Below are 25079 nucleotides of genomic sequence, written 5' to 3'. Positions count from 1 at the left end.
ATGGATTTTTGAGAAATATTTCATAAATTGAGTTTTCATGAAAGCAAATGAAAATACAGAATGATTTTCTACATTATTTCAAGACCAGTTTTCACTATGGTGTTGATTAATATGATATCATCATATTCACCACATTGTGACAGAGTAAAATATACAATTTGGGAACATGAAGAAATTGGGTAAATTTGACAGTTGTTAAAGGATTAGCTTAGAATTTTTTAAATGGAAATCTTTTTTACTAGAAAACTGCTTTTCTTTCTTTCAGCATAGGAGAGCATCTGTTAAATTGTGTACCATATTTTTTTTACTAACTGTGATTTAGTTATTTCTTCAGGAATGTTGATTTTCTGTTATTATATATACTCTATGCTTTCATTAAGAAAGTATTTCAAGTGTTTTTGGTTATATGACTTCCATTGTTTAGGTTATTGAGAACTTAGTGTTAAACAAGGAAGAAAACTTTATCCCAAAGTATGGTTATGAAATGATTTGGTTTTCATAGATTGTTTAATGCATATTTATCTTCAAATATATTTACAGAATATTTAAGATATCATCTCCATATCAAAATGGACCCCCCCTCTTTCTTGTCAAAGTAAATACTTCCAAATGATTCTTTACATTACAGCCATTTTGCTGTAACAGTAAGATAGGTTGGCTATAGATTTAAACTGTGTTTCTCATACTTAATCATTTTTGGTAAGGCTGTGTCTCTTTTGTTTCCTCTTTTCAATAATCAAGCTTTTATGCCTCTGCAATATTCAATATTGTCTATTTCCTTAGATTCAGTTCTACTCTTCATTATGTTTTCTGATTTTTTTAAAGTTTAGTTTAATCTTCTTACAATTTTTTTTGTGACCCAGAAGTTCATAGTAAGTTTGCTTCATATCTGCCACCCTTCTCCATGTAGAAACTGAAAGGCATAAACTTTCCCCAAGACCTACTTTTCTTTTTTTTTTTAAATCTGTTTCTCTCAGTTCGTATTGTCATGAATATTATGAAGTAACTCACGAACAAGACCAGGGAGAAGGTGAAAATGCAGCTGGACCTGAAGGCCAGTGCCTCTGAAGAGGAGACACTTTCAGATCACTACATCATCCTCAGGACCCTTGGCAAAGGGAACTTTGCTGAGGTGAAGTTTAAAGCCAATACTTACTCAGAAATGAAGGAGGAAATGCTGGATCCCAAATACCACCTCCCTACACACTTTCAGAAAACATAACAAACATCATTGGGCAGTTGTTCACTGTGAAGCCTGAGCAGAGGCCCAAGATATATGATATTAGGCAGCAACAGTGGCTCAATGAGAAGGAAGAATTTTGGAAAATCACTCCGTCTTTACAGGCACTCTGTAACAATCTGAATTCCAGTGTTTTGGTGGCTATGTGGAGTATGAGCTATGACCCCAAGGACATTAGGGCTTGTCTACATGAGAAAAAATTCAATAACATCATGGCTACATACCTAACTTTAAACCACAAGTCACCCAGTGACCACTCTAAATATGCTTCAAAGTTCTTGAGGGCCTGTGTTGCTGTGTCCCCAGCAGATACTCTCACTAGTGTTCCTTCTCAGAGGAGACTGAGTGAGATTGTTCTTCCCACCTTGCTGGAGGAATAACAGGCAGATGATGAGAAGGGATCAATGAAGAAGAGGATGAGAAGCCTGAGCATGCCTGCCAACATGTGCTGCCAGCAGAAGGGAAACAATCGTCCATCTCCAGAACCCAAATTTTCCCATAAGATTACTTATGTCAAGAGAAGATGTTTGGCACTGGATAGCATGATTTGCAATTGCTCATCCTCAAGATCTCTGTCCTCTGGGAGCATTTCTTCTGCAAATTGTTTGTCCTGTGAGTCATCCCAGGAAGTGAGCATCCCCAACAATAACTCATACACTTAGAGTACAGGAAATTACAGGGAGGTCCCTCACATTATGAACACCACTGCCACATATGACATCTGGAGAGAATCTCTTCTGGCTACATCCAAGACCAGCTTTGATAAGTATCTCCTGAAGGCATACCTGAAATCCAGATTTCTTGCCTTCAGGCAATATCAAAGAACAGCTTGGATGATGCCCTTCTTGAAGGCATACCTGAAACCTAGAGATCTTTCCTTCAGGCATCATCAAAGACCAGCTTTGATGATGTCCCACCTGAAGACATAACTGAAATCCGGAGAACTTCCCTTGAGGAAACTTCCAAGAACAGCACTGCTGATATCATTCCTGAAGGCATTCCTGAAATCAGGAAGTCTTCCCTTGAAGAAACATCCAAGAACAGTTGTGACAATGTCGCTCCTGAAGGCATCCCTGAAATCCAGAGATCTTCCCTTCAGCAAACATCTGAGAACAGCTTAGAGCATGTTCCTGCTGAAGGAATATTTGAAATCCAGAGATCTTTTCTGGAAGAAACATCCAAGATCATTTGTGATGATGTCTCTCCTGAAGACACAACTGAAATCCGGAGATCTTCCCTTCAGGCCACATCTAAGAACAGCTTTGAAGAAGTCCCTCCTGAAGACATAAATATAGCCTCTGTCAGCCCTTTATCCAGAGGCTGGAAGAGGGTTAAGAAGAGAATTGGAAATTGTCTGAGATTACTATGCTGCTGCATGCCGACCTCCAAGAGAAGCCATTTTTCTCAGAAGGAAGTAGAACCAGTGGAAGTGGAGAGCAGTGCAGTCTCACACACAGCTACAGGGGGTATCCAAGATGCACTGCTGTGTTTCTTAATCTATATATTTTCTAATGTCCTATGCTACCATCACAAATGATTTAGCTGAAGGTATACAATAGAGGATGAGAGGCAGCAGTTGCAGAGGCAGCAAGAATTAGTTGAATAGGAAAGAATAAAAGGGATCAAAGGTTTTTTTGGGAAGAAAACTCCAAAGGCTAGGGAAGAGTGTGAGAGGAGGAACCACTTGAAAATGGATGGCCCAGAAGGAAATAAAAGTCAAATATATGAACTATATGTTTCAAATTTATTCAGACTGTGTTTTGCATATGTCATTATATTCTGAAATGGTAAGTCTCTATGAAAGTTGAGACATGGGATAGGATTTGCATGGAGTGACTGAGACAGCTGAAGTGGGAGCCCTGCAGGAAGTCCAGATGACAGTGTGTCCACTAACCCAGGAGAGAAGTCCAGCACAAGAGAAGGTAAGCCATTGTCTACCACAGGATTCTCCATAGAAAACCACAGTTAACAAAGCTAAGTCCCATGGATAGCATTTTTATCAGAGTGAAGTCTTGTGCCAAAATCAACTCAAAAACTGCACATGGATTAGAAGTCCCAGTGGGCCAGTCTTCATGGATGTACCACAGCCATACTCTGTGGCCTTTCTTTACCTTCAATATCAGGTCCAAGGGAGATGTTTTTTTCACAAAAGGGGAGAGGTGACCCTCCTGCTCCCTCTACCACCCTTCCCTGCTGTCGTGTTTGCAGCCTGCCTACATCCCATTGCCTCTCTCATCACAGGAGTCATAGTTATACAGCATGCTATGACTGAGCCCTTACTGTGGGGCATTTGTCAGAACCTTATTTGTCTCTGAACAGGAAGGTGACAGCAATCTGGTAGGAAATGGGTACCACTGTGGATGGAAATCTGGGATATTGCTCCATTTTGGAAGGTGGGTATTGCTTGTCTGTCTTTGAGCAGAGTAGACAAATGATTTAGTCCACAGTCTTGGAACTACTTTTTATTCAGATCCCATATAAGAGGGCAGACCTAAAGAGAAACTTATGACTATAAACTTGGAACATTCTTCCAGGCTGGCTGTCCTAATGTGAAAGTTGTCTTTTGTGTTCTCTTGGACACACTCCAGGCACATCACTGCTCTCTACAATGAAGAGTAGTCACTCAGAAGGGACTAAATGCCAGGGCTCAACTGTTGGCTAAAGGCAGCACTGAGACCACCAATCTAGTCCTGTTGTATAAGAGATGTTTCTATGATCTGGTCTATCCTTGACATTGTTCTATAAACAAATAAGTGTGATACTGCCAAAGTCTGAAATTTTCAATTCCAAGGAAATGGTCATTGCACTCATGATGCAGAGGGCAACATCATAATAAGAGACAACACGGCCTTGCATTGGGAGGGATCTTGGCATAACTGGTGACAATAGAGCATCTTTCCCCTATAACCCTCTATCCTCTAAACTTTATGGACAAACAGTTTGTGTAGAAAGGGTGAACACCTTCTTACTGCTATATGGTAGGTCATTCAGTCTGAAACTGGCCAGTTACTTACTCTGTACTGGGCTGAGGAACCCCAATCAATCAGAGTGGACACAGCCTTGCAAGGAAAACTAGCACAGAGCTACTGATCTTCTTGCTTATGTGAGCGTAGCTATTCTACATCACTGGGTGCTTACTAAGGCTAGTTTTTGTCCTGATGTACTTTACTGAATCTAGCTCCTGGGAAAGAGAAACTTGGGTGTTGTGGCTTGGTTAAGATAAGCCAGGACAGACAGCCTAAGAAAATCACTGGCTACAGACCTAGGTGCTGGTGCTTAAGAAGACAATTATCTCAGTATGAACAGATGTGATTATTATTTATGTTTACTAGCAGTTGCCTTGAGTCTGATAGGAAATCTGTGTGTCCCTGCTATGAAAGGTATGTTCCTACCTTTTGCCTTTTCTTCTGAGAGAGCAGAAGTCAGATGAGGGCCCCCACCGCCAGCACCTCCCTCCTTCCCTGTCTGTCACCTGGATGGAGCAGGAGCAGGTGCAATCAGTAGCATCTACTTATAGAAGGACCTTCATAAACGTCATCCCCAAACTGTCCACAGGTATCCTACTCACAGAAGACAGAGATGAGTCCGTGAGATGCTCTTTTGGACATAATGTGTTGGTTGGGACATTCCTTAAGTTATACCCACTGTCCTATTCACACTGCCACGATGACCATTTTTGTATGGGTGGGTCACATGGATCTCACAGGTCAACTTCAGATCTCTTATTTACTATCTTTTCTCTCTTAATATTTGCAGGGTCATTTGGAGAGGATCTTTTGTGGAGGCTCATTTTCACCATGTATGTATACTGTCTAATTCAGACAAGAGGACGTGAGAAGGGGAGCAAGAAGCAGAGTGCCTATGTTTAGACATGTTTCTGGGAAAATACTTTATTCCTTGACTCCTAGATCCTGATTCCTGCAAAGTACCAGGGCAACCATAAGAAATTATTCCCTAAAATCAGACATCCCTGAAAGGCCCTAATGTTGTTGGCCTAGGGAAGGTCATATTGGAAGGCATCATATCTGACTTTAGTCCCTGAATACATTAAAAGTAAACCTGCCAAGAACAGAGATCTTCTGTTTGGGGAAAGAGAAACTCACCCAGCTTTTACATTGGTTTATAATATTTCTTCTCTTCAGGTGCTCAGTCACATCCTGAAATATATACCAAGGGGATTCCTGACCAGAGGATCTGCACATTCAGTGCTGATGCCAGTGATAAAAACCTACCAGGTAATATCATGAGGTCCTGAGGATCTCAAGGGCTTCACACAGTGGACATACTGTGGATGGCAATGCAGTGGCTTCTGTAGCTGCATGCAGCCACAGAACACCCCTGCCCAATCAAGATGTATGGATGATAGGTGGATCCCCTTTGATGAAAGTTTCCCAGTGGATGTGTTAATGTGGAAGCTCCACCACACTGTGAAGCTATGTCTATTTTATCAGTGCAAAAAGGACAATTATGCCTTTCTTTCATGACAGAAGACCCAGGAAACCTGCCTCAACTGATAAAAATGTGTCTCAACAGTGCAACTTGAAGCCAGTGGGCATCTCTACATGACATCTAGACTGGAATGCATGAGAAGCATTATGTCCATGGACCCTGTTTCCCAGGCCACCAGTAACATGGATATTTTGCACTTGAGTCATTCATTTGTCCTGTTTCTCACTGGTGTTGGATAAAGACTATGATGTACAAAGAACAAATACTGAAGCATTGAAGGACACTTCTAACAGAATTTACACTAATTTGCACTCAAGACACTTATGATATCTGAGGAACTGAAAGGAATATAAACTCTCAGAGCCCTGTTCCCCAGCAGCAGCCAATGTTGTTAAGGTGACAGATCATTCTTCAGATAGACTCAGAAAAATTCCCATCTGATTTCCCAAACACCAACTGCAAAAACCAACTGGGCCTAATCCAAGAAGAAATGGCAGACTCTGTAGTTCTCGTTCTATAACATCATGAAATGCATCAAGTGTCCATAAAGTTTGACAGGGGAGGAACAGAAACTGGACGTATGGAAATAAATCCCAGCAACAAACCCACCTAAATCATGTAAGATAATTTTTGTCAGAAGCACCAAGGATATCAAGGCAGAGAAAATGGTCTATCCTAAAGGACAGCAGGACAAGTATGCAAAAGCAAACCATAAGGAACCTGTTAGAAAAATGAACACAATCTCAAATATTACAGCTGACTCCAGATCCAAACACTGCAATGTTCATGTAAGAGTTAAATAAGAGGTCTGCGTTAAGTTCTGCTTCATATGGAGGAAGACCAGAAACAACAGAGAAGATGAATTGTGGTCACATGAATTCTGAAACCATGAGTCAAGAAAATACAGAAACTGGAGAATGGCTGGGGGACATGAAAACCTATGACATCTAGATGAAGCTTGGACCCTGTCCCACCCCAGAAGACAGCAAGATGATGGTTCGTTCAGGGCTGGGCAGCATGAAGGGAATGCTGGGCAGACAGGCTGATGGGCTCTGCTCCCCTCTCTTTTACACCCATTTGCAGCACAAGATTACTGCATGAAGATTTGGACTAGAAGCAGAGTGATCAATATCAAGAGCTGGGGCCACTTCCAGGTCTATCTGCTTTGCTTTTGGCTCTCAAATACCTCAGCCCAGTATAAGAGGGAGATTGAGCATTGGAAAGACATAGGACTTGCTGGAGCTGGTAAGTCTCCATGCTGCTGCTCCTGGAGCCCAGACAGCCTAGAGCTGCACACTCCCCATGCCTGTTCCACACACAGTACTAGATGTCTACCCATGCAGAACATGTCACCCTCCTGCTCCCCTGCAATGAATATATCACACACAGACTCTGCTGAATACTCCACATTTCCCAAAATTGCTAGATGTTAGGGCCTGATACAGAGCTACAGCCCACAATCCACACATACATTTGGAATCAGGCATTACCTGATACTTTTCTTTACCAGCTCGCACTCATATATCAAAGTCTACATACATTACTAAATATCACTTCAGGATGCCCCTCTCCACAACCACACACAATAGTAGTTAAGACCTTACAGATATGTCCCCTTCCAGCTGCTATGCTCAAACATCCTTGCTAGTAATTGTCACCTGTTGATATGGTGTCCCCTTACACCTCCCCAAATACATTGGGTGATATTAGAAGCAGCTCCCCAATAGCCCCATGTAGTTTTCTCCATGTCAGGCCTTGCTGGATATCAACTCTGAAGCACTCCATATAATCTGTTCCAAATCCTGTTAGAACACCCTCCCCCATTCCACCTGCAGAACCACTTCTTAGGTCACACTGATCACAAACTGTACCTCATTGACATTCAGTGCCCACTGATATTTCATAAGTCATGCAGGACTGTTCCCTAGAACAGCCTTGCAGTGCATGTGTGATGGAAGCAGGTCAGTGTATGTGAGCCTGTAACAGCCAGGGAGGGGATATCAATCAGGCCTGAAAAATAGAAATGAATATAGTTATCATCAATGATATGTGTATCAAGGCCTCATACCTACAATTTAGAAGATGGGATGCTGGACAGTTTGCTACTCCTCTTCCACACTTGTAGGAATGAGGCCCTGATCCACACACCATTGATCCCACCCATATCCACTGCTAGTAATCCAGTCTTTTGATGGAAATGGAACTTAGGCCATGTCCTGCAAAGCTTGACAACTTACACAATATGTGGGCTGATGCCGAGCAGGCCAGACTGTCATGATGCATTGTGTGGGAAGGACAGACAGTTTTCAGGGCCTAAAGACTTCCGTTTTATCTGTAGTATCAGGGAGAATAGGGAGTTTAACTGGGCATGTTATTATAGCACTGTATATTGTGTGACCACGGGGAGGTGGAAGTGTTTTTTGTGGCATGATAAGGACTGATAACTGGGTGGGATGGAGATGAGCTGTCCAGCTGAATCTGATAATAGTGCTGTATTATATGGTACAGTCTGGTTGGAAGAACAGCAGAACCTGATACCTAGATACTTGTATGCTCTATGCATGCTCCTCCCTCTGTTACCACCTCACATATAATGTTAGTTTAAGGGCATGAAGGACACCCCTAACCCACACTCACTACCTAGTTTTTCGCTTAAGCCTAGGTTTCCATCTCCCCTTCTTGTGTTCTACACACAATTTTAGATTCTAGACACAGCTAGACATCACTTCAAACACAATGACAATGGAGATATTTTGAAAGGTATCAGGACACTCCCACCTCCTGTCAAGGGCACACATTAACACTTGGTTAAAACACTCATAGCATCCTTCTGTGTTGACATCCAAAACTAGGTATAATGCATTGTGGGACACTATAACCATGCTACCCGAGTTATATTGCCAGCTGTAAGAGCTTGATGATTTACTCCTACAGCATATACACAGGCACACAGGCACACACACACACACACACACACACACACACACACACACACACACACACACCTAGGTACCATTTTAGGCACCACTCCCCTACAAACAACCCTGCACACATAACCAGATGTCAAGGCCAGCTATATAGATCTACACACATACACACACAAATACACAATCCCTCACTCACACACATACAAACACACAGAGCCCCTAATGCACTTCTAATTCACACATATACTCACACAGCCTCCAATGCACTTCTAATTCACACACACACACACACACACACACACACACACACACACACACAGAGAGAGAGAGAGAGAGAGAGAGAGAGAGAGAGAGAGAGAGAGAGAGAGAGAGTCTCCAATATACTTCCAATTATATGGCCATTCCTGTCTTCCCACAAGACAACACACTGACTGCTAGGTAACAGACTATGTTAAACAAACCCTCACACACACCCCACATGTATTCCTAGGTCTGGATTCCTAATGTCATACAAATTACCTGCTACTTATTAGACCATACAGAACACTATCACACCATTGTACCCAAATATATTGCCATTGACTGGGAACCACTTGATACCCTGACATCACTGAATATCCACATACACTGCTAGATTTCAGGCTCTCTTGAACATCACACCCTACCACCATGAACCACAATGTTAGTATCATGACTGGTCACCACATATCGACACAAAGACATTTGTTGGATATTAGCCTTCTGTGTATTCCTACACTCCATGACAACTCCTACAAAGCTAGGTGAAGGCTGTGAAAAGCACATATCACCCCATAGCTACTGACATGCACTGTTAGGATTGAGGATCTTCTGACACTGTAACTGCCTCACCCACACTCAGAAGTGTCAAACACACCTGGACATCACATTTCACACTGCCAAACTACTACAATATGGCTTATCATACTATGATGGGCACCATTTCACCCATAAGCTATTATTGGGGCACAACTGGACTTTCTTCCCCTTCATCAAATAGATTGGATAGACCACTACCCCTGTGAGCACACATCCACATCTAGGTACCAAGTTTTGTTTGATCTCCTACCACACATTTATCGACAGCTATCACACCATGATGGAAAATTCTCCCCTATCAGGCCTTGCAAACTTGGGATGAATTAACATTTTTGACACAATTCTTCTGAAGACACACCTACACTGCCAAACATCAGGTTCTGCTAGACCAATTCCTATGATAGACAATGTGTTACCTCTCACGGTGTACTGCTAGTTACTGGGCCATGCTGCATATTGACCCCATTCCTAAACCAAAGTGGGACATTACAGTCTTGAGGGTAATAGGTAATTTTAGGTTATCCCAAAACACACACACACACACACACACACACACACACACACACACACACACACCTAGGTATCCTGTTAGGCACCACCTTTCCTACAGACTAGCTGTCAAGACCAATGATATGAATATGAACATATAGACACGTGCATGTGCATACACACACACACACACACACACACACACACACACACACACACACACACATCAATGCATAATTTTAGGCAACCCTGTCCTACATAAAGATCCCACACACATAACTAGCTGTCAAGACCAGCTATATAAGTGTACACACACACACACACACACACACACATACACACACACACACAAACACGCATATCTAAGTATCTTTTAGGTACCCCTTATCCTGCAGATAAATCCCACACACATAACACACATGCACACACACACACACACACACACACACACACACACACACACACACACATCTAGGTATCGTTTTAGGCATCCACTCTACTACAGACAGATTACAGTAAGCTGTCAAAATCAGTTATGTTAGTATACACAGACACAAAGACACATCCACATACCCACACATAGATACATTTAACTATTCTTTCAGGCACCTTCTCTCCTACAGACAAATCACATAGTTAACTACCTTTCAAGAACAGCTATGTAAGTATACACAGACACACATAAAATCACCACCCACACAAACGTACACACAAACCTAGGTTTCATTTTAAACATCCCTCTCCTACAGACATTTCCCACCCACATAACTAGCTGTCAAAACCAGCTACATAAGTACACACACACACACACACACACACACACAAGTATCCCATTAGGCACCTCCTCTCCTACAGACAAATCCCTCACACATAACTATTTGTCAAGACCAGAAATGTAAATACACACACACACACACACACACACACACACACACACACACACACACACAAACACTCATAACACACCTCTACCTATCTATTTAGGCTTCCCCCTCTTACAGACACATCCCAAAGACTTTGTCTAGCTTACAAGACAAGTTATGTATGTGCACACACACACACACACACACACACACACACACACACACACACACACACACATTTAAGTATCCTTTTAGGCATTCATTCTCCTACAGGCAGATGTCACACACATAACTGCCTGTCCAGACCAGCTGTATAAGTATACACAAAGAGAGAGCCAAACACACCTTGGTATTCCTTTAGTTACCCACTCATCTACCACACACATAACTAGCTATGAATACCAGCTATATAATTACACACAAACTCTCTCTCTCTCTGTCTCTCTCTGTCTCTCTCTGTCTCTCTCTGTCTCTCTCTGTCTCTCTCTGTCTCTCTCTCTCTCTCTCTCTCCCACACACACACACACACACACACACACACACACACACACACACACAGATGGATAGGTGTCAGATTCTATTAGGTATCCTGTGTGATCTGTTTAAGAGAGGAGATACCTAGAAGTACATGAAACATAGGGCTGACTGTGGGGCTTCAGCAGGAATGGAATGGGACACGTAATGTAACCTATAACTTAACTCTGCTTGTGTGTGCATGTGTGCATGTGTGTGTATGTGTGTATGCTTGTATGTGCATGTGTGTGTGTGCTTTGTGCGCATGTGTATTTGTGGTTATTTATATGTATGTCACATTTTACTGTGCACCAGCTAAAGTTACAAACTTCACTACAGCACAATCTCCACATATACACATGTTCACTCACACACAAACACAAAGCTAGGTATGTACATGGCAAGGTGTCAGATCCTGCAAGATATCCCTTCCCCTACAGCAGAACACTCTGTATGCATGCATGCATACATATGTACATATATACATACATACATGCAAGCATGCACATACGCAAAGGGGTAAGTGTAGGACAGAGACTCAGAGATAGAGACTGCGACAGAGATAGAGACAGAAGTCAAAGAGATGAGAGAGATACAGATACAGAGAGAGAGAGAGAGAGAGAGAGAGAGAGAGAGAGAGAGAGAGAGAGAGAGGAGAGGGGAGAGAGAGTAGAGTGTTTTTGTCAGGACCATTGTTACTACTCCATTATAGACAAAATTGTATGCTCAGGGCTAGGTGTCAGGTTATTTTGGTACTGCTTCCCCTATACTAAAAGTTCCTATACACAGCTAGTTTACCAGTATGCACACCCTGCCCTCTCATAAATGTCAGGTACATAGCCACACACTCAGAAACACGCTCAGGTACACATACTCCAACAAAGCCATGCACATACTCAATGAACTTTCACCTTGATATCGGGTCCTGGAATGTAGCTCCCATACAAATAATGCTCCACATACACTTCTAGCTGTCAAGTCCCATGAGGAAAGACATCCCACATATAACATAAACCATACATACACCTCTAGGTGTTAGGTGTGGTGACATATCCCAAATATAGACAAAAGCCCTATTTTCCACACATGCACACACACACTCACACACATGCATGCACACACATGCACACTCACATGTACAGACTCACACATGCAAATAAACACATGTACACACATGCACACATATACACATATGCAAACACACATTCAGGCACACGCACACACTCATGCATGTATGCTGGCACCCACACACACATTCATGTACACACCCATGCGCACATACACCCATGCACCCAAATACACATGCACTCACAGACACAGAAACACATATATACACTTGAATTTGGAATCCTCTTTCACCATTTTAGTGCCAGCTATAGGTATGTAATATATACCTACATGGATGAATAGAAGTTTATATAATTGGATAGATGTTAAGGAGAAAAAAAAAAAGATCCAGGACAATACAATGCCATGGTTTGAGGTTAATTTAAAGAAGTTAATCCTAGAAAGTATCTCAAGGAGTTGGATTTGAGGAATCTGGCTACTCTCATCAAAGCAACTCAAAGTTTCATATGACATCCTACAAGTTTCTGATGTATATTATGATGTCTTCTCTGAGAAACCATGACAGCATCTGTGTTTGTGCATCTGGCTCCACATGAAACAAGAATTCCTTCTAATATTGAATACAACTGTTGAATTTATGACCACATTCACAGAAAAATGTTTTGCTTGAGAAAAATTAAGAATACATTGGGACTGGAGAGATGGTTGTTGTCCAACTGCCAGGGGCCTCCCAACAGATCAAGCCACATAACTGTCACCCACATTCAGAGGACCTAGTTAGGTCCCATACAGGTTCCTCAGCTGCAATCCAGAGTCCATGAGCTCCTATTCACTGGGGTCTTCCCTCTCTTCAACTGAACTCAAGGAACTCAGCTTGTCACTACATCTGCTTCCATCACTTACTGAATGTAGACACTATTATAGGCGGGACACTATTGATTCCCTAAGGGAGGCATTAACCCTCTTTGGAATGGGTGGGTTTGGGGTGTGAAGGGAGGAGGTGGGAGGGTTGGGAGAAGGGGAAGGAGGGAGGGGGAACTGGGGTTGGTATATAAAATAAAAATAGAAAAAATAGAGTTTAGAAACAAAAGATTACTTGTACTTGTAGAGGTCTGGAATTCATTTACCACCACCCAGGACAGGCAATACACAGCCTCATGTAATTACAGCTCCAGGAGAACTGACACCTTCTTCAAGCCTCTGTGAGCCCATTAGCACATATACTCATACACACATATAGAAAGAGACATTATATATACATTAGATACATTATGTATGGGTTATATATACATTATATGCATCAATATAATTTAAAATATATGCATAAATATTTTAAAGAAAAGAATGCCTCTGGTTTAAGAATCTAGCAATAGTCTGTCGCACCAAAAGTAAAAACCCAGAAACAGATATTGGTGTTCAAGCTGAAGATCAAAGAAGCAAAACATCCCAGCCATCAGAGTGTTCTCACCTCTGACAATGCTCAGACTGAAGGGGTGATAGACTAAACCTCAGATTGCATCTACAGACTACACTGCTCACTAAGTCTCAGATTGCTCCTGAGACAGGGCTGTTCTCCTTATATTCTCTCTAATGCTGGGATGAAAGGCATGAACTCTGTTTCTCTTTTAGACTGATTCACTCTCATGTAGCCCATGATGATCTCGAGTTCACAGAGATCTATCTGCCTCCATCTCTTTTTTCCTGGGATTAAGGGAGTGTGCCAACACTGCCCAACTTCTATGGCTAACTAGTGTGTCTGGCTTTGAATTATGATCTTCAGTGGCTTTATTAGATCATAAACAATATATCACCATAATAAACAAACCATTAGCATCTCAATGCTCTACTGAGTCAATCAATATGAAAGCAATATAATACAAATTGTATGAAGGCAAACTTAATTTCTCAATTCTATAAATTAAGACTCATATTTGAACAAGCTACCAGAAAAATGCATTATCAACATTTTCAATTTGTAATAGAAAGGCTTCAAAGAACACATGTAGGATACAGGAATTCAAGTTTCTTTGGGGCCAACTGTAATATGCCTTTATATATAGTGAGTTATGTAAATAAATATTCACTTAGTAAGTTAAGTTAAATTTCATTAAGTCTTCCTCACACTCAGAACATTGTTATTAACAAGGTGGGACAGAGAAAATACAAAATGTACAATATGAGGCATTTAAATCAACTCCTACAGACAATATAGGTGCCAAGGAAACATCAGTATATCCTAAGAAGGGATTTTTATGTGGATTTTATTTAATTTAGAAATGATCTTATTTTTACATATGAATCTATGTACCCTCTCCCTCTCATCCTCCCATGTACCTCCAACCCCCTTGAAATTCCCCACCCACTACCAAGAGGGGGTAAAGCCTTTCATGAGGGATCATGACAATCTGTCAAGTCCTTTCTAGCAGGGCCTACACCCTCCCCTGTGTATCTAGAATAAGAGCGTATCCCTCGATGGGAAATAGGCTCCTGAAATCCATTCGTGTACTATGGATACAAGCTAGTTCCACTGCCAGAGGCCCGACAAACTGCCCAGTGCTCCTATCGGACACCTAGGAGCCACAGGGTTGCCTGATTTGGTCCTATGTTGGTTCCCCAGCAGTCAGACTGGGGTCCATGAATTCCCACTTTCTCAGGTCAGCTGTTTCTGTTGTCTTTCCCAGTGTGGTCTTGACTATTTTTTTTTGGTCACTCCTCCCTCTCTGAAGCTGGATTCCTGTATTTTGGCTCAGTGGTTACTGTGGATCTCTGCTTCTGCTTCCATTAGCTACTGGATAAAGGCTCTAGGATGGCTTCTAAGGTAGTCATCATTATCTTTATAGGGGAAGAGCATTTAAAGTAGCGTCTCCACTATTGCTTAGGTTCTAGTTGGGGTCATCTTTGTGGATCTCTATACAATTCCTTAGTGCCAGATTTCTCTTTAAACCTATATTCTCCTCTATTCCTCCCACCAACTCAAACTTACTGATCCCTCATGTTTTCCTCCACCCTCCTCTTCTCTCCTCCTCTTTCTCCTACCTCCCTCACCAAATGATCCCAATTTTTTTCCGGGGCTCTTGTCATTTCCACTTCACTGGGGGACCTTGTCTGTCTCTCTTAAGGTCCTCTTTGTTTCCTTCTTCTCTAGAGGTGTGGACTATAGGCTAGTAATCCTTTGTCTATGACTAATATCCATATATGAGTGAGTAAATACCATGTTGGTCTTTCTGTGAGAGGGTTACCTCACTTTGGATGGTTTCTTCAATTTTCATCCACTTAAGTAACATCCAAAGATCACATACACACACACACACACACACACACACACACACACATATATATATATATAATATATATATATATGTATATATATATATGAACAAACATTAAAAAGCTCACTGGATAATCCTTTGTGTTAAATATGTCCAAATATCTATATTTTGATTTATAGCAAAAATCTAATAACCAGAAAAAGGGCATTTTGCCAATATTTCTTGTGTACTTAAACAAAGAATTTTACATTTTAATCCCTCATACTCTAATAGTCATGATACTTTCTAAAACTTATACTTGTATATTTGAAATAACACATATGGTCCAGGTTATTTCACATGAACTCATCTGATGACAATGAAATTATCAATGAAATATTTCTTTAAATAAACTGGTTAGAAGCCAGTAGTCTCTTGGCTCTTTCTTGGCATATTGAGTTATATCTATGACTGATACACACTTTCTGTCAGAATATCAAAATAATTTTCATGTTCTTTCAGTAGGTCCTTTGAACCTACTGAGATAATGAGGCAGCTATATAAAAGGGGTCTCCCTGTCCAAATTCTGCTACTGTGACAGAGTATTCCAGTCTTGGTAGCTAGCATTGATTATCTTCCTGTTAAAAGTATACCTGACAGAAAAGGTTCTAGTTGGGGTGAAACTCCAAGAGTCCAGAAATAACTCAATCTTGGTTCCCCCTCTTCCCTCTACTCTTTGCTTGAGTGAGGAGAATACCAGGAGAGGCCATATCATCCAGAGATGAAGACACTGAAGTCTTGGCCCAAGAATGCCACTGGGTGACAAGAAGAGATAGAGAGACCCTACCTGCACCTTCTGGAAGAAGAGATGGGAAGAGAATAAGAACACACTCAACAACAGAAGGGCCAATATGACACCACCAGAATCTTGGGAGTCCACTCCAGCAAGACATGAAAAGCACAAAACAGAGGAAGTAGAAGAGACAGACCTTAAAAACTGCTTTATGAAGATAATAGAGTCCCTTAAAGGGGGAAACAAGAAAATCTCTAAAAGAAATAGAAGAAATTAAAAACAAAAATTCAAGAAATAGATAATTCTCTTAAAGAATCTAAAAAGAGCCAAGTAAAAACCACCAAACAAGTGAAGTAAAAAATTGAAACAGTTCAAAGCATGAAATACAAACAATAAAGGAAACAGAATGAGGGGAAGCTGGAAATAGAAAGGCTGGATAAATGACCAGGAACAAAGGATGTAAGAATAACCAATAGAATACAGAGATGGAAGAGAGAATCTGAGGTGTTGAAGACTTGCTAGGGGTTATAAAGTCTTCAACCAAAGAAAATCTCAAGTCCAAGAAATCCCTAACACAAAATAGCCAGGAAACATGGGACACCTTGAAAAGGCCAAACATAAGAATAATAGGTATAGAAGAAGGTGAAGAAATGCAGCTCAAGGGTACAGAAAATATATTTAATAAAATCATAGAAGATTTCCAACCTAAAGAAGGATATGCCTATGAAAGTACAAGAAGTTTACAGAATGCCAAATAGAGTGGACCACAAAAAGAAGTCCCCTCACCACATAATAATCAGAAAACAAAACATACAGAATAAAGAAAAATATTAATAACAGGAAAGGAAAAAGGCCAAGTAACATATTAAGGCAGACCTATCAGAAATATACCTGACTTCTCAATGGAAACTTTGAAAGCCAAAAGGTCCAGAATAGATGTCCTACAAATGCTAAGGGTACATGAATGCCAATCCAGACTACTGTACCCAGCAAAGCTTTCAATCATTATAGATGGAAAAAACAAGATATTCCATGACAAAACCGGATTTAAACAATAAATATCCAGAAATACAGCCCTACAGAAAGCACTGGAAGGAAAACTCCAACCAAACAAAGGTAACTACACTTTACCAAACATCAAAAGAAAAAAAAAACGGGGAAATTCACACATAATAACACCATGAAAAATGAATCCAAAACAAACAAGAACCAACAATCAATGGACATTAATATCCCTCAATGTCAATTATCTTAACTTACCTATAAAAAGATACAGTCTATGGTGAAGAGGATTGTAGGCTGGTAATCCTTTGCTCTACATGTAAAATTTCTATATGAGTGAGTACATACTATATTTGTCTTTTTATGGCTGGATTACCTCACTCAGGATGGTTTCTTTTAGTTCCATCCATATGCTTGCAAATTTCAAGATTCTGTTGCTTGTTTCTGCTGAGTAGTACTCCATTATATAAATGTACATTTTCTCTATCCATTCTTCAGTTGAGGGGCATCTAGGTTGCTTCCAGGTTCTGGCTATTACAAACAATGCTGCTATGAACATGGTTGAACATAGATCCTTGTTGTATGAACGTGCATTATTTGGGCATATGCCCAAGAGAGGAATTGCTGGATTTTGAGGTTGACTGATTCCCATTTTTCTGAGCAACCTCTATGCTGATTTCCAAAGTGGTCTCACAAGTTTGCACTCCCACCAGCAATGGAGGAGTGTTCTTTTTCTCCACATCCTCTCAGGCATAGATTCTCATAGGTGTTTTTGTTTTTGGCCATTCTGGCCGGTGTGATGTGATAACTCAGAGTTGTTTTGAGCTGCATTTCTCTGATGGCCAAGGGTTTTGAGCACTTTATTAAATATTTTTCAGGCATTCCAGATTCCTCTAGGACTCTAAGGGAAAAATGCATGGACCCCAGAGAATGGGAAGGGACAAGATCTCATGAGCTAATTGGGAGCATGAGAGTAGGGTAAAGGAAGCTGCCAGAATGAGAGGAGGAGAAGGGGAGGGGAGAGGAGGCAATGGAGGACCAGAAATTTTGAGTTGGGGGAAGAATAGAGGTGAGCAGGATGAGATATATCATATCAGAGGGAGCTATTATAGGTCCAAGGAGAGATCTGGCACTAGGAAGATTTCTAAGAGATCTACAAGGATGACGCGAACTGACAATCTAGGCAAAGGTGGAGAGGATAACCTAAATTCCCTTCACCTATAATGCAACTGATGACTACTTTAATGCCATCCTAGAGCACTCATCCAGTGGCTGATGGAAGCAGAGGCAAACATCCGTAGATATACACATATACTCTGGAACCTAGTTGCAGATAGGGAAGAATGAAGATCAAAGGGGTTGGTACCAGGCTGCTGAAACCCTCAGAATCGGCTGGCCTGAACAAGTGGGAGCACATGGACCCCAGAATGCTGTCTGGGAGATCAGCACAAGAATGAATCAGACCCCTGAACATGCATGTCAATGAGGAGGCCTCAGCACTCTAGGGGGCCCCTGGTAGAGGATTAGTATTTTTCCCTGGTGTTAAGAAGGGAATTTGAGAACCCATCCCATGTGAAGGGATGCACTCTTGGCCTGGAAACATGGGGGAGGGCCTAGGCCTGGCCCAGAATGATGTGGTGGACTTTGGGGAGCCCCTTCTAGGGCCATTCCCTGCCTGGGGAGTGGAGGGTAGATTGGGGGCAGGTGGGAGTTTGGGGGAGGATTGGGTGGTAGGGGAGAGGGAAGGGATTTACATTTGAAGCAAGCATGCTACTAATTTCAACTAAAAATTTTTTAAAAAAGATACAGTCTAACAGACTGGATATGAAGACAGAATCCATACTTCTGCTGTATACAAGAAACACACCTCAACTTCGAAGACAGACATTACCTCACAGTAAAGGGTTGGGAAAAAATTTTCCAATCAAACGGACCCAAGAAATAAGCTAGTATAGTAATCCAAATATCTAACAAATTAGATTTCAAACTAAAACCAATAAAAAGAGATGAAGAAAGGCAAGTCTCAATTTTGAATATCTATGTCCCAAATACAAATGCACTCACATTTGTAAAAGAATCATTATTAAAGCTCAAACCACACATAAAACCTCACACACTTATAGTAGGAGATTTCACCACCCCAGTCTCACCACTAGACAGGACCACCAGACAGAAACTTAAAGCAGAAACAAAGGAACTGACAGAAGTTATGATCCAACTGTGTTTAACAGACATCTATAGAACATTCCATCCAAACACAAAAGAATATGCCTTCTCAACGCCACATGAAACCTTCTCTAAAACTTAACACATACTTGGCAATATAGCAAACCTCCACAGATACAAAAGAATTGAAATAACCCCCTGTATCTTATCAGACCACCATGCTTTAAAGTTAGAATTCAACAACAACATAAATTGCAGAAATCCTACAAACACATTGCGATTTAATAATGAACAACTGAACCATTCCCGGGTCAAGGAAGAAATAAAAAAGAAATTAAGAGTTACTAGAATTTAATGAGATTGAAGACACAACATACCCAATTATTGGACACTTTGAAAGCAGTGCTAATAGGAAAGTTCATAGCACTAAATGTCCACATTAAGAAACTGGAGAATATTGACACTAGTGAATTGACAGCACGACTGAAAGCTCTAGAACAAAAAGAAGCAAACTCACCACCAGCAGTGGAGGAGTAATCCCTTTTCTCCAAATTCTCTTCACAATAAGCTGTCCTTGGTGTTTTAATTTTAGCTATTCTGACAGGAATAAGATGGTATCTCAGAGTTGTTTGGATTTGCATTTCCCTGATGGCTAAGGATGTTGAACACTTTCTTATGTGTATTTCAGCCATTTTAGATTCCTCTATTGAGAACTGTCTATTTAGTTCTGTACCACACTTTTTAATTGAATTAGTTGGTGTTTTGGAGACTAGCTTCTTGAGTTCTTTGTATATTTTGGAAATCAGCCCTCTATCAGAAGTGGAGTTGGTGAAGATCTTTTCCCATTCTGTGGGCTGCTGTTTTGTCTTGTTGACTGTGTCCTTTGCCTTCCAGAAGCTTCTCAGTTTCAGGAGGTCCCATTTATCAATTTTAGATCTCAATGTTTATGCTACTGGTGTTATGTTCAGTTCTCCTGTACCAATTTGTTCTAGGGTACTACCTACATTCTCTTCTAAGAGGTTCAGTTTGTCTGGATTTATGTTAAGGTCTTTGATCCATTTGGATTTAAGTTTTGTGGATGGTGATAGACATGGATCTACCTGCTGTTTTCTATCCACCAGCACTCAGTTATGCCATCACCATTATTTGAAGATGCTTTCTCTTTTCCATTGTATTTAATAGATTTTCTTTAAAGCTCTTATGGTTAAATCATTTTTCCCAGAATAGTTATGCAAATATGTAACATGAAACTTCATGCCAAAATGTGACTCCTTCAGGCCCACTGTATGGCTAGCATAGTGAAAGCATAGAGAGTAGGTAGTACACATGCTCTAAGGTTCATGAACAGAAGTATTCAGAAAACTCTCCACAGGTTTTGCCTACTGGGTCTACATCCCCAGGGGTCTTGCCACAAGGAGAGGCTCTTGTCTATTCATTGGCAAGTTTCCCTGAATAAGTCACATGGCTCCCAGTACCTATTACCATTGGCCCCAGTCTATCCACAAATCAATTTTATTTTTCCTTCCCAGAGAGACCCATTTGTCCCCCCCCCCATATCTCTCTTCATTATATAAATTTTCTGGGTCTGTGAATGTAGTGTGATTGTCCTTTACAGAACAGCTAATATCCATTTATAAGTGACTGTGTATCATATTCATCCTTCTGGTCTGGGTTTCCTCACTCAGAATGACGGGTTTCTATTTCTGTCCATTTGCCTGCATATTCCATAACATCATTACTTTCAAACAGCCGAATAATAACCCATTGTGTAATTGTATCACAATTTTTTATCCATTCTTCTGTTGAGGGAGTTCTAGGTTGTTTACAGTTTCTTGCTATTATGAATAAAGCTGCTATGAATGCAGTTGTAAAAGTGTCTTTGTGGTAGGATAGGACATCTTTTGGGTATATACTCAAGAGAAGTATAACTGGACATTGAGGATGACCAATTTTCAACTTACTGAGAAACTTACATAATGATTTCCATAGTGGCTATACAAGTTTGCATTCCCACCAGCAATAGAGGAGTGTTTCCCTTGCTCCACCTCCACTGCAGTTGGAGTTGTCATTTGTGTTGTTTATCTTAGCCATTCTGATAGGTGTAAAATAGACTCTCAAAGTAGTTTTGATTTGCATTTTTCTGATGGCTAAGGGTGTTGGACATTACTTTAAATGTCTCTCAGCAATTTAAGACACCTCTGTTGGTAATTCTCTGTTTAGATAAATATTCCATTTTTATTGGATTGTTTGATTTGTCTAAGTCTAGTTTCTTGAGTTATTTATATATTTTTGAAAATAGCTCTCTATTTGGTATGGAATTAATCAAAATCTTTTCCCAGTATATAGGCTGTCATTTTGTCCTATGGGTAGTGTCCTTTATCTTATAGAAGTTTTTTTATTTTTTTACAGTTTTATGAGTTTCAATCATTAATTGTTGATCTTAAAGCTTGCATAATCACAATTCTGTTTAGAAAATTGTGTCCACTGATGTTTCACTCAAGGCTATTCCCTACATTCTCTTCTAATAGCTTCAGTGTGTCTCATGTGATGTTCTGGTTTTGATCCAGTTGGACTTCAATTTTGTGAAGGGTAAAAACTATGAATCTATTTGCATTCTTCTACATGCAGGCATCCAGTTGCACCATCACCATTTGTTGAAGATTATTTTTGCATTGTATATTGCTGGTTTCTTTATCAAAATCAGTGTTCATAGGGGTGTGGATTTATGCCTGTGTTTTCTTTCTTTCTTTTTTGGTTTTTCGAGACAGGGTTTCTCTGTGTAGCTTTGGCACCTATCCTGGCACTCGCTCTGGAGACCAGGCTGGCCTTGAACTCACAGAGATCTGCCTGCCTCTGCCTCCCGAGTGCTGGGATTAAAGGCATGTGCCACCAATGCCCGGCTGTATGTCTTGGTTTTCAATTTGTTTTATTGATCAATATGTCTTTTTTAATCCCAATACCACATTTTTATTATTATATGTCTTTAGTATAGCTTGAAATTTTGAATTTCTTTTATTGTACAGGGTCCTTTTAGCTATCCCAGTTTTTTTCCCCATGTGTAATTAAGTATTGTCCTTTCAAGGTCTGTAAAGATTATCTTGAAATTTGATGGGAATTGCATTGAATCAGTAGGATGGTTGAGGTGCATGCCTTTAATCCCAGCATTTGGAAGTCAGAGTCAGCAGAAATTTGTGAGTTTGACTCCAGCCTGGTTTACAGAGAAAGTAACTGTTGTGATGAATTTAAAAGGCAATAAGAAAGCAGTCACAGACTTCTGTGGAGATAAGGTTCTCTGAATATAACCTTTGTCAGGAGCTTCTGTGGGAAGCAACTGAAGGCAATCAGCACAATAACCTCATATTCTTCCATCTTTTGGTATCATTGCTTTGGAGAGTTAAATATAAATGGAACAATATTGAATGTGGATCTGGAAGGCAATGGAGATCTTTTGACTAAAACACAAGTATCAGCCTGTGTTCTAATTACTAGAGAAAGACACCAAATAAGACATTTGAAGTAAATCTAAGTAAGACATTCTAGAAAATCATCATAGAATGTATCTGGAAGTCAACAAGGGAATTAAAAAAATCTTTTAGAAAATTCTCTTGGGTCTTGTACACTGATAGAGATTAAATCCCTTCTACATTTGATTTTATAAAATGAGAAAAATTTCTTTCAATCATGTTTAATATTTTGCAGACATACACTGGAGACTCACACAGAGACCAAAACAAAGAAGTCTTTCTGTATTATGTAAAGTTCAATTGTCTTTACCTTAAAGACCAAAAGCTATTTCTAAAATACTTAAAAATATAGGACTACATTTGTAATTTTTAATACAGAATTAATACTACTTTTAATATTTTGCATTAGTTGACTGGATGTAGCTAGCTAATTGCCATTCTGAGACTGGCATCCCCTTACAGCAGGTACCACTGTAATACCTATATTAGGCAAGTCAGTTAGCAGCAGGTAAAGGTCCATGTTGCACAAGCCTAATGACTTGAGCTTTATACCTAACCTCTATGAAGATGGAGACGATTGATTCTTAAATGTTATTATGTCCCAGTTTCACACACACACACACACACTCATGCAGATACATGTATATTTACATATAAACACAAATTAATGTTAATAAATAAAGTACATATTTTTAAATCTGCATACTGCAAATAAGTGTTGAGTCTGAGTAATTGTAATAACAAGCAAGTAATGGAGAGCAGATCTGAAGCTCACATAGACTCACAGATGATGACAATTGGATAGTTTTCAATTAATATATGTATGGGCCCACACATATAGTCATATATATATATATATATATATATATATATATATATATATGATAAAAATAGAATTTTGTTAAATATATTATCATGGTGAGTTTGAGTTAAACAATAAGAAGGAAAACAGAAGAAGTATAAAATTTGAATTTATCTTAACTGTCCAACTCATAAAGCGTGAGCACAAGTTATTGAGCTTATGTGATAGCTGGCTTAATAGATCTGTTCCATTTATTTGAATATTTAAAAAGGAATTTGAAGAACCAGCGACAGCATGTCATCATCACTGTCTCCCTAAATTTGTAGGGCAAACCTATTTCTATCTTTAGCAGTAAATGCTTAATTATTTCCTATCTTTCTCTAAGGTGATAGCAGATAATTTGGGCTGTAATATAATTTAGATGTGCCGTTAATGAACGATTTAAGCAGTCTTATTTTAACTATACTATTTTGTCTCTCTTCTTTTTCCCCAGGTCTCAGCACACAGTTATTTATGTAAATCTTGCCTAAAGAGTTTTTTCTATGACCTTAAAATGTTGATGATCGCGTTTTTGAAATCAAATACACCATTTGTTCTTCATATATTAAAGGTTAAAAAAATGTACTTTAAGTAGATATTAACATTGAAATGGACTACTTTAAACCTAAGATTATCAGTGTGCATATTAATTAAACTGTTGTGTTCATATAAATGGATAGGACTGTACTAGAGAATATTGGCTGTATTTCTTTCTTATAAAATATAAAATTAGAAACCATGGAAAATATTGTTACTGTTACCATATAAATGTGTGAAATATTAGTCTATGAGAATATGGATGGGAAACAAAATCTTGTGATTATTCACCTATACAAATGAAAACATAATTTGGCATTTATGTTATAGTTCTATATTGTTCCATAACAAATAGCAAGACTCACTTATATGTTTGTAGATATGAAACATTGTTTGTTTCTTTGTTTTTATGTTTCATGGATCATTTTATAACAAGATTACCATTTTTCACTCAAATTTTATCTGTGTAAAGAAAAGACAGAGTAGACACAGGGACATCTATAACCTAGCCTTGTCTATAATAGTTGTATTATCCATGTGTTTTGGTCATAAAAACAAATGCTATGAAATGTATGAAAAAATGAGTGTGAGTTATAATTGTAACAGGTTTGGAAACAATTTTAGAAGCAGGTTATTACAAGT

The 25079-nt window shown here is 39.7% G+C and overlaps 1 long non-coding RNA gene across 1 annotated transcript; it reads left to right on the top strand.

The window, feature by feature from the left end:
* Nucleotides 1-983: 983 nt before the first annotated feature.
* Nucleotides 984-8665, top strand: LOC103164171. Its single transcript, XR_003483111.2, has 4 exons — nt 984-3162; nt 4997-5039; nt 5383-5475; nt 5728-8665. It is a non-coding gene; the product is annotated as an uncharacterized LOC103164171 (long non-coding RNA).
* Nucleotides 8666-25079: the final 16414 nt, after the last annotated feature.

This window comes from Cricetulus griseus, chromosome 2 (genome assembly GCF_003668045.3).
Source record: "Cricetulus griseus strain 17A/GY chromosome 2, alternate assembly CriGri-PICRH-1.0, whole genome shotgun sequence".
In the NCBI taxonomy this organism is placed as follows: domain Eukaryota; kingdom Metazoa; phylum Chordata; class Mammalia; order Rodentia; family Cricetidae; genus Cricetulus; species Cricetulus griseus.
This window is presented reverse-complemented; position numbering and strand designations above follow the sequence as displayed.